General features: G+C 41.0%; 1 long non-coding RNA gene across 2 annotated transcripts; it reads left to right on the top strand.

Moving 5' to 3' along the window:
* The first annotated feature begins 543 nt into the window (after positions 1 to 543).
* LOC308478633 lies at positions 544 to 9,166 on the top strand. 2 transcript variants are annotated; one of them, XR_013987207.1, is made up of 4 exons: positions 544 to 590; positions 4,475 to 4,561; positions 5,838 to 5,891; positions 8,869 to 9,166. It is a non-coding gene; the product is annotated as an uncharacterized lncRNA (long non-coding RNA). The 2 variants fall into 2 exon arrangements; XR_013987206.1 differs by lacking the exon at positions 5,838 to 5,891.
* Positions 9,167 to 12,001: the final 2,835 nt, after the last annotated feature.

Here is a 12,001-nt window from a genome sequence, read left to right as displayed (position 1 = left end):
TAGAAATGGACCTCAGGTTTCCATGAAACTTTAACAGCCTGTGAAATCCTGAATTTCTTTTTTAGTGCTGCTGCCACTCAGTAAATAATGATGAAAGTTGTGGGATATTTTTGGCCTAGGTCAAGTGCTCTTCAAGAGAAAAACATGCTAAGAGGAGGAAATATAAGTACACTGTCAAATGTCAATGACTGCAAAATAGCTGCCGAATATATATTTACCGAGGCTCTGCTGGGAGGGTTTGACGTAATGACATGCTCTTAACAAAAATCTCACATGATTGGTTTACTAGTAGCAATTTCCAAGCAAAGTGTGCCTAAAAAAAGTATGTTGGGGATAAAAGCTCTGTGAATACATTCAACATTATCTTAAAAGCATTTGCAAATATGCATGCAAATTTTTCAAATGCTCAGGGCTTTAATTATGTGATTATATGGATTTTTAATGGCAGAGAATTCAGTGAGGCTCTAAAGTCTCAGGAGTTGATTGTAGTGGAATCCTGGAACTAGATTTTGCCAGTTTGATGCAGTTAGTTCTTGTGTGCACATTCTGACACTACAGAAGCCACTTGACATGCAACAGAATAGAGGCAGGTAATTGTGGTTAATGAGGTATGAAATTTATGGCATGTAATGCCTTAAGAGAAAATATTATGAAAATGATATACAGGTGGTACATAACCCCAGTCAAGCTTGCAAAAATCTATCATGTGCCTGACAATAAATGTTGGAAATGTAAAGAAACTGAAGGTACATTTTTTCACCTTTGGTGGACGTGCCCAAAGATTAAGGCTTTCTGGGAGATGATATATAATGAACTAAAAAAGGTATTTAAATATACCTTCTTGAAGAAACCAGAGGCCTTTCTCCTGGGCATAGTCGGCCAATCGGTGCTAAAAAAGGACAGAACTTTCTTATGTATGCTACAACAGCAGCAAGAATACTTATTGCAAAGCATTGGAAGACACAAGACTTACCCACACTGGAGGAATGGCAGATGAAATTGATGGACTATATGGAATTGGCGGAAATGACTGGCAGAATCCGTGACCAGGGAGAAGAGTCGGTGGAAGAAGATTGGAAGAAATTTAAAGACTATTTACAGAAATATTGCAAAATTAATGAATGTTAGAACGATGTTGGATTGAAGCTAAGTGGTTTCTAGCTGTATAGGTACAAAAGAATATGGAAAAATCGGTTCTTAATATGTAAAAATTTAAAATTATAATATATCAAGATTAAAGATTAGGATTAAAAAGGAGGGAAAGGAATTGTTGGATTAACAAATTGAATTGGAATACAAAAGAGGGAGGTATGAGAAGGTCCGGGAAACAAGTAAATGTAAAAGAAGTGATGAAAAGATGGAATTGTTTTTAACTGTTTTTTTCTCTTTTCTACTTTGTATTTTTCTTTTTTATTGTTAATTTTTTTTATTAAGGTGATTTTTCTTCTTTTGAAACTTTAATAAATATTATTTTTTTTAAAAATTGTGGTTAATGGCTCCCCAAGTACGTTTGGTAATATACATCACCAATCCAACAAACACTAATTGAGAGGCCAGCCGGGACTCAGTTGGGGTTCATGCCTGGTTACAGAACTGAATAAGCCTTGGTCACCCTGATGGATGAATTTTATCAAATGGATGACAAGGGGAGTGCAACTCTGTTTTTCTTACTTAGCTTCTGATACCACTGGCCATAGAGGGCGAGCTGTCATCAGTACACTACTGATACCCTCTGTAACATCTGAATTGGGAGAAGCTGTACAAGCCCTGGACTGATGTCTGAAGTTGGTAGTGGGCTGGATGAGGGCCAGTAACCTGACTGAATTGTGGCAAGCCAGAGGTACTGTGATCGGATCATCGAGTCCATATAATCAGTCATTTGCCTGCTTTGGATGAGGTTATACTCCCCCAAAGTGCACATTCATAGTCTGGGAATACTCCTGGGCCCATCTCTGTCACCAGAGGCCCAGATAATCTTAGTGGCTAGTAGTGCCTTTTACCAGCAACAATAATTTCTCGATCAATATAGCCTAACCACTGTTGTCTATGTGTTAGTCACCAGGGAAAGGCTGCTGTAGACATCTGAATGGCACATACATGTTCATTATTTCTTTAGTTTTTTTACAATATATGATCAAAACTGGATTACTGGAAGAATATGGGTGGCAAGACAAATAAAATGTTACAGTATTATCAAGGCTGTTTGAGATTCAGCCTTCTAATTCTGAATTGTTTTAGAGTCCAGAATGATGCATTGTGCATTAGCATTTTGTACCTCCATCTTGGGATCCAACTGATGGATGATGAGAGGTGAGATTCACATTGATCCTCTATCACTTCATCATAAATCAGGGGATTTATTCAGGGAGGGAGGGAGGATCCATGTTTCAGTGTAGGACATTTCTGCCTGCCTCCATAAATTTTCGACCCGTTTTAATCACTCTGAGACTGATAACCATCAAACACTGTTAATTTCCAACAAATTATCTAATCCAGATGGTTGAACAATCTGGATAAACACTGGACCCAATAGGATCATAAAATAAATAAGCATGAAACGGTTTAAGGTTTCAACTCTCAGCTCACCTAACCTAGGACCTCAGCAAGCTTCCCATCTTTCCAAACAGGAAAATGTAAATATGGTAATATGTAGCACGTGTTTGCAACAGGATTGACTTTCTGCTAGTTTGCATGGTGAAAGCCCACACACATAACTGCCTCAAGGGAGATAAACTTCATTTAGACTAATATGTTAATCATGAACCAGGCCTAGGCTCTTTTACCAACTCTATTACAGCTACTCCAAAAGTATGAACAGAGCAATAAGGTATATGATTGTGATTCAGTCAATTTTGGTAAATTATTGATACATTTCAGGAAAGATGCAAGATAGTTTTGGAGTGTGGAAAACAATAAAGCAAAATGACAAAATGTTTGCAGTTCAGAAAGTCAAAATTGAGTCCTGGATTGAGGTTACATTTAAAAGTTGTGCAAGATTCCATTCCACCTCTTTTATTTGGATTTATTTGGATTATATCACTGGCTTTCTGCTCCTAAATGCAATGGGTGAGCACAGTAATAGAATGATCAAATCATTGGGAATTAGAATACCAATGCTCATCATTATTCCTGAGCAAGTTGAAGTGGAAGAATTAAGTCTATTCACATAAAACAATTTTCTGTTGCTTTCAGTGCACCAGAGTAAGGTTGCAATCCTGTTCACATGTTGGACTGCCCTGTCAAACCAAATTTTGAATTTATTGCAGTTTGTGAACATCTGTCAAGTCCTTTGTGCCCTGATTGTTGTCCTTGGAGGAATCTGGTGTCCTTTTATCTTATGAGATCACATGGCAGTTATTTTGAACAGCTAATGGCTTTCAGATGGTCAAACAGCATCTTAAAAATGCAATTTTCTGCATTGCCATGTTAATAAAAATGCCGTATTTGCCAGAAACACCCCCCCCAAATGGTGGGGTACTTGGGGTAGGAACAGTCAGATTAATGTCTTCAAGTTCTTAGAAACTGTGGTGTTGACTTTTAAATAGCTTCTGTTGACTTGGAAACAAAGGTAATTGGTAAGAGTGGCAGCCAAGCCGGGGAAGAGGGTCAAGCGATGCATGTTGATGATTTTTTTTAAAATCATAAAGCAGTCAAACAAAATTATGATGAGCAATTTCTTCCTTCGTCTGAAGAAACTGGTGCAAAGGTGCATTTCTCACTGAATATAAACAGCAGTCATGGGGGTGACATTGACATGGGTACAGGGTTAAAGTCATCCTCCCTCCAACAGGCACAATCTAGAGTTCCCATGGCTGTTGTTTATCTGTTTAGTAATTGTTAAGTGCATGAATAATGGCATCTCTTATTTGGCCTTAATTTATGTGTGTGTTTTAAAAAGTGCACTTAAACGGACCACTTTTATTTTGAATAAAAAATTGCTGTGGAGCCCAAACCCAGACTGTGCTCTGGATCCTCACTGGGGGCCCATGCAGTTTCCTCACCCAAATCGTTTCTCCTCAAGGGCTGCCCACAATTGATGATTTCCAGCAGGAAACTGTCAAAAGGCCCTAATCCTGTCACAAAGACTCTTCACAAGCTCCCCCCCCCCCAACTTTTAAAGTCTACATTTTCCTTCAAAACAAAAGTGATTATTTCTATGTGTAAATGAAACTTAATAGAAAAGAAGTGGTTACTGTATCATCTCTGACTGTTTACAAAACTGTAAGTTGTAGCCCAAGTTGTAGCTTCGCCTTTAAACAGGCTCATTTTTCTAGGCTCTGATATGCCTAGAAATATGTTTATGCAGCATGCACACAAAATATTGTTATAGGTGTGATTGTCATGCATATGTAGAATTTGCATTCAACAATGCTCAGCTGAAAGTGTGCATAGCAATGTTCCAAAGCTCCTTGCTTACAGAAATGATAAAATAAGAACAACATCGTTTTATCAAAATGCTATTTTTCCTCTTCAGAAATGGCATGATGGCAGAAATGGAAGGTGTAGGAAACATAATCGGCTTGAACTGAAATGCTGAATTCCATCCATTCTTTCAAACAGGGTAAATGGAAATAGCTGAGACATAAGTTTGAGTGTTGGCTAAAACTGAGCATCATTCATTTATTTATTAAACCATTTATTTGTTTATTTCTGCTGCTGTTGTTTCAAAAAAGTTTAGGAAAGTTATTTACACAATTAAAGTAAGAAACAAAGGCAACCAGAACTGATTGATAAAAGGCAACAGTCACACAAAATCTACCCAGTCCAAAAATATTAAAATCCAATACCTATATACAGCTAAAAGCCACCAGCCTCCCAATAAAGTAACAGTTCCAACTGAAGCTAAGTAAAATAAATGTCTCTTTAGGCGCTGTGGGTTAAACCACAGAGCCTAGGACTTGTCGATCAGAAGGTTGGCAGTTTGAATCCCCGTGATGGGGTGAGCTCCCGTTGCTCAGTCCCTGCTCCTGCCAACCTAGCAGTTTGAAAGCACGTCAAAGTGCAAGTAGATAAATAGGTACCGCTCCAGCGGGAAGGTAAATGGCATTACGCTACTCTCGTTCGCCAGAAGCGGCTTAGTCATGCTGGCCACATGACCCAGAAGCTGTACGCTGGCTCCCTCGGCCAATAAAGCGAGATGAGCGCTGCAACCCCAGAGTTGGCCACTACTGGACCTAATGGTCCCTTTACCTTTTAAAGGCCTATAGGGATGACCCCCAGATAACAGTAAGTTTCAGAGGCGTGGAGCTGTTGTAAAAAAATGCCCTCTCCCGAGTGTCTGCCAATCTAACTGTTTGAGATGGGCTGTTGAGTAGTATCTCTCTTGCTGACCTTAAAGTGTGGTCAGGCTGATATGGGTAAAGGTAGTCTTCAAGCAGCTTGAGTGCAAACTGTTTAAGGTTTTGAAGATTAAACCCAGCATTTTACATTGAGTTTTGAAATGCAGTACCCTCCAGTGCTGCTGACCATTTATTCAGTATTCAACTGTGGCTGTATTCAACAGCAGCAGGAATTTCCCAAGCATCTTTAAGGGTAGCCCCACATAGAGAGCAGTGCAGTAGTCTAGCCTGAATGTTCCAGGTACGTAGTAATGAAAGCAAGAGCAGAATCCTCCAGTTACTGGCTGCCGCTACCACTTCCACCTGCGTATTCCCAGTTAGTAGCAGCTCCAGGAAGATTCCTACTCAGTCCACATGGACCTTCGGGGGGGTGCAACCCCATCTGACACCCGTTTTAAACCTCTACCCACAGTGTTTGATTTCCTTACCTCACAATTCTCCTGTCAAGATGTAGACTCAGGGTTTTTGTTCCTTCACCCACCCCAAATTTCTTTCCAGGTACTGGTTCAAGAATTCTCCAGTTTCCTTGAGACTAGTAGGTGGAAATGAAAGGTATTGCTGAGTATTATTCCTATAATGGTGAAAGTTCAATCCAAACCTCCAGATGGCTTCCTCCAACAGATAGATGTAGATGTTAAAAAGCTCGAGAGACATTTTGGAACTTTGTGGCAATTGTCATGGGTGGGAATAAAAGACCCCCAGCACCATCTGCCAGGACAGGACAGCTCCTTCAGAAAGAATCAGAACCACTGTGACACCACAAGATAAATAATATGGTCCATTTAACTTTAGCTGAAAGCTTCTGAGAGCCCCAGGAGAAACAACAGGATTGAACTCCCATAGGAGCCAAGTCCTAGGGGCTGGGGTCCCTTCTCCACCCCCTAAAATATTTGAGGGGACCAGGACCCCCCCAAAGTTGATGGACATTTCTATCAACATGTATGTGCCACAACATGTGATCGATTAAGCGTGATGGTGCTTACCTGAGCCCCCCACCCCCAATATTTCATTGAAGTTAGGCTCCCCTGCACTCTCTTCATCTATTCTCCAGCATATATTATCCATCCCCAAACTAAGCCTGTAATGAAATTTGTATACATCTAAATAATTAGCATTAGTGCCTAGCGTCAAGGAACAACCACATACTCAGACACCCTCCTCAATAATTGTAAATTTGAGCCAGGCTATAACTATCAGAAACCACTGGATCTGAATTAGGCTTCAAAACAGTGAAGACTGCCCCATTGCTCAAGGAGGCCTTGACTACCTTCAAAGGTCCAAACACCTATCCCTGGTGGATTTCACAAGTCAGGATGGACAAAAGTCCTGAAAACAGATGGCAGGTCTCAGTCCTTGAGGTAGTTTGTCTATGTCCTCAGGCGACACAAGTGGAAAGGTATCCCGAGTACCATGAACAGACATTGCAACAGTCCCATCCATCTCAGACTCTGTCAAAACAATGGTATCCAGCTCATGTCCCACATTCCATAAAACTGCCCTAGGAAAACGTAACATTTTTATTTGGAAAAAGAAAAGAAAAGAAAAAGAAAAAAATGGGCCCCATGTATGTCCTCAGGCAAAGACTGAAGAAGAGGAAGCAACAGTCTCTTAACAATGCATATTGTCCATTTCCTTTTAGACAGGTCAGTAACACAAATGTTTTCCTTGTCCATAAACAGCCTGAATCCCTCTTTCAGCAAAACCTGGTGGTCTCAAACCATCAACAAGCATAAAAACATTTTCCCCAAATATTTGCCTTAACCAGTTTCTTTGCAGTGTGAAGAAATAAACCAGCTCCCCCTTCCATGGCCTGATTCCTTAGAAGAGGTTTCTCCCCCCCCACCCCCATCCCTTACTGCCCCACAGCCCACCCCCTTACACACATACACTTGCAATTAGAGCTATTCTCATGTAACTTTCTTCCTCCTGTCTCTCCCTTGTATAATCTCCATTTCCCTTCGACGTGCGTTATTTGGTTTGGGAATTATGTCTATTTACTCTGAGTGGAAGTTGTACAAAGGTTGTGTTTATGGGAGAAAATTATATCACTGACAAACGCTGATTGGCATGTGGACCTTGCGAGGCAAAACTGCAGAGGGTGTTTTCATCAACTTGGAATAACACAATGATTGTGTTTTCAGCAGAACTAAGTGTTCACATACTCCAGTGCTTTCTGATGGTTGTTTATACAAGGCACAGCTTCCCAGATCTGGGAGAGGGAGAGAGAGCAAACTTAACTGAGACAAAATAAAAAAAATCCTTCCAGTAGCACCTTTAAGACCAACTAAGTTAGTTCTTGGTATGAGCTTTCGTGTGCAAGCACACTTCTTCAGATACCTGAAGAAGTGTGCTTGCACACGAAAGCTCATACCAAGAACTAACTTAGTTGGTCTTAAAGGTGCTACTGGAAGGATTTTTTTTATTTTGACTATGGCAGACCAACACGGCTACCTATCTTTAACTGAGACAGGAAGCAAATAGAACATTAACCATAATGCAGAAGCAGGAATTCCCTTTTGGTAGAAAATCTGCTCTCTAATTTCTATAGAAACTGGTGGGATGGTGGAAAATAGTCTCGCAAGTTCGGTTTGCACAATCCTGTAGATCCATTTCTACTGCCAAACATGAGTCAGCGGATTTTATAATCTTGTAGACCCGTTTCTACTGCCAAAGAAGAGTCAGCAGATTTTATTATAAGTAAGAATTAGGGCCTCATCTTTAATGTAGCCAAACAAAATATTTAAAAAATATATATCAAAGGGAGAAACCTAAGTCTGTTGCTGTTTAAGGAACCTTTTGGGAGCGGACAGTCTGTAATAATTGTCATCTTCAGTCAATTCACAGGATTGTTGACTTAAGTAAAACTGATGGCCATACACAGTAATGTTTTATCCTGGTGCAAAAGAGTATTAAGTGCAATCCTTAATCCATTTATTCTTGCTATTGCTTTATTCTGGGAAAGTGAATTGAAACACAGCGATCTTTTCAAAAAACAAAACAGAAAGCAGGTGCTTGGATTTAAGTGATTTAGCAGTAGTTGACTTCAATACAGCCAATATCCTTTAAACCTTAGTAGTGACTATATACAGATTTAGGAGAGGTAGGTTGCTTTAGTACAATAGATAAAGGATCTGGGAGTAACCTTCCTAGTTTCAGATACTGAGGGAAATTCATAATAATCTCTAGGAATAATAGCAGTTTGGTGTGTTACTGACTGTGAAGGGAATAGGAAGTACAAGGGATTTGCACTTTCTGCTGTCTATTCTTCTTTGCAATGTATGAGAAAGAAATCACACTCCCACCCCCCACCCCATGGTGAGATGTGCACACTGTTTCCATGTTCAAAACTTGTGCACCCCTCCAAAGTGGGTTCTTTCTTCCCTGTCATCCAGTAATACCACTTTAAAGTTTGCCTGTGCAGCATCTCTCTATATGCAATACAGAAAATAAACACTGATTTAAACAATGCAACAAATTAGATTTCAGGCTACTAATTTATTCTTCCTTTTCCATCCCTTCTCTTTCCCAGTCTTTTAGAAAACCCAGCAACAACATGACATGAAAAGAAAGGGGTCCTGTTTGCTGTTTGTTGTATATAATAGGTTCCTGAGCTGGAAGAGGAGTTGCTTTTAAAAATCAGCAGCTCACACTTAAGTTACTAAGTCAACTTTTTTTGTATTGTTTCAGATTTTTTCATGCAATAGACTCCATCTGTGGTATAGATGTACTTTATGCAGGTTATATTAAATTATATTTTAATAACTCTCCATATTCCCCCCACCCCCTTTATCCACTTCAGTTTTTAAAATCTCAGCCCCTTTAACAGAGAAGGAAGGGAGGGCATTTATTAATGCAGCACTTTCTGAATTGTTTTATAATTGGAAACATTTTTGCCAAGCAAAGTCCATGAATAAAACTCACTTCCAAATCAAACTCCTTGTTCCCTGTTATTTTTAACTCTCCAGTCAAATGCTTTTATTAGATTGAAAACTTTCACTGTTCTTTTTTTTAAAAAAAATTGAGCAGTGTAATGTTCTACAATTATAAAACCGTCCCAGTGATTCTGAAGTCTGGCAAAATAATATACTCCCCCCCCTTTTTTTTCTTGCATGGGGGAGGTGCGTGTAGATGTCTGTGTATGTTGCCAATTAGTTTTGCTGTAAATACAGACCTCCATCCATCATCGGTCTCTGGGTGGCTATAAGAGATCTAATTTGTTTCAGATGCCCTGTGCTTTCTGAGCTGTTCACCAACTCTGGTGACCTGCTGAGAAGACCAAAAGCTCTAGAGGGATGACTGACAAGGGAAACACAGAGAGAGAGAGTTGGGGGGGGGCAGAAACTCTCTCTGCCTAACACACAGACATGCCGCCCCAAGTAAGAAACAGAGGTTTGCTCTCCACCCCTCTCCTTTTCAGAAGCTGACTGCTTTAAGAAAGGACTTGAAAGGTGTAAAACTCCCATAAGGAAGTTCCATGACATGGTCATGGAAAACTCCTCTCCCGACCTGTTCTCCCACCTCCCTTTCCCCAGGCTTTTTACAAGCCTTGCTTAAAACCTCCAGTTCCCTAGGAATTTTATGAATGCCTAGGAGCAGCCAAAATAAACTCGTAAAGGGGGGGGGGGAGAGAGAGAACGTTTTGAAAAAAAAGGTCACAGACCTGTACAGCAAGTGCTAATCGAGAACTGTTTGAACACAGAGGAAAGTTCAGGGCCGCAATGCAAGCTGGTGTCACACGTATTGGTTGTGCAGCTAAAAATTCATAGATTTTCATTTACAAAAGAGATTCACCTCCTGCCAGGAAGACCTAAATCTATGCATCCCAGCTGGCCTTGCAACACTGGTCCTGAAGCTTCGCCACTGACTTGAACCAAAGCCATGTTTGTTTTTCAGCTTCTCCAGAGCAAGAAGTAGGCCAAAGATTACAGACCCAGAAGCTAAACTCACAGGAAGCTCAGACTCTGGCATGGCCCATAGAAAACCATTCAGGAGAACAATATATCTTTGGATTTCCCAGTAACTAGTAACCATACAAGGATAACTCAGCTGCCTTCAAATCTGGTAGTTACTTATGTTATGAAATGACAGTGGTTTTTTATTCTTTAATTCAGAGAAGACACAAAGAAAACCTGCCACACAATTCAATCCATGTTTATTCAGAGGTAATCCCTGTTGAATTCAATGGGGTTTACTACCCAGCAAGGGAGTGATTGCATACCCTCCAACATTTCTCTGATAAAAACAGGAACGTCCCATTCCATAACAATAATTTTACTATTTATACCCCACCCATCTGACTGGGCTGCCCCAGCCACTCTGGGCAGCTTCCAGCAAATATGAAAACATAATTAAGCATTTAAAAACTTCCCTATACAGGGCTGCCTTCAGATGGCTCACGGGTCAGATAACTCCATACCCTCAACATTTCTCCAATGAAAATAGGGGTGTCCTAAGGAAAAGCAGGACATTCTGGAATCAAATTAGAAACCGGGATGGCTTCTCTAAATCAGGGACTGCCCCTGGAAAATAGGGACACTTGGTGGGTTCCACAATTGAATCATAGGAGCCAACATCTAGGGGCCGAGCTCCCTTTGCCCCCCATAAAATTTTTGAGGGTCTGGGGCCCCCAAGGTTGATGGGCATTGGCATTCAGATGATGTGCGCACGCCACATTTTGTGACTGATTATGCGGGGCAGGGCTTACCTCCCCCCCCCCCAATTTTTATTCAAGTTGACACTCCTGGAAAGTGCCTTCTAATCTCCCCATCAGCTGAGGGGAGGATGGGAACACACCTTTAAATGCCCACTCCTCTGCACTTCTCCTTCAAACCTCTGCAGTTGCAGGCATGATCTGAAATTGGGCGTCTGCCTTCCAACATTCTAACCATCTCGCAGTGGTTTGAAGAAGAAATGCTGCATAGGGTAAAGGCAGGCTCCCATCCACCCATCAGCGGGTGGGAACTCACCTTTCTGGATCCAAGGAAGCTCCTGATTGTTCCTTTGAAGTCCCACCCTTACCCATGCCGCCCCTGATGTGGGGTGGGGTGTCGGGCAAACGGGCATCGTTTCCTGATAAAGGCCTGGTGGGCCACATTTGCTGTGTGGCCCAGAAGCTCCCCGCCCCGGCCTAAAGTATATGATTAGATCAAGGTGAATCTCTGAACGTTTTGCATCTGGCACTGTCTGCCACTGGCATGTGCTCCTCAGGATAGGAAAAAAAAAACAAAAACATTTCCCAATCTGGTCCAGAAGTTAATCACCCAACACACATTTATTTATCACAGGAGGAAAAGGAACTAAATTCACAGTTACAGTACTGACTTTGCTGGGGAGTGTTGGCTCTTTTTCAAGACACTTCAGGCTTCAATTTACCTCTGAATACATCAGAGTTTCTCTTTAAACTAATCAGAGGCTGAAGTGAATCTGGGGTTGTCCTTGCAGAATAAATGATTGCATAAACAGGCCCACTTAAACACATGCCAGAGAGCATTTTTAGAGATGTTAATTTGCCTCCCAAACGAAGAGGACCACCACCGCTGCATCAACTTGTGTGTCTGCTGCTGAATTGTAAGTGCTGGGAAGCAGGAGATTTTCACAGCATTGACAGCAGGGCTGCATTTATATTTGCATCTCAAATATTTATATCCAGCCTTATAATTTCA

Source organism: Podarcis pityusensis, assembly GCF_964106645.2.
Source record: "Podarcis pityusensis genome assembly, chromosome: 6".
NCBI classification, from domain to species: domain Eukaryota; kingdom Metazoa; phylum Chordata; class Lepidosauria; order Squamata; family Lacertidae; genus Podarcis; species Podarcis pityusensis.
Note: the sequence above shows the minus strand (reverse complement) of the source record. Positions and strands in the feature narration are given on the sequence as shown.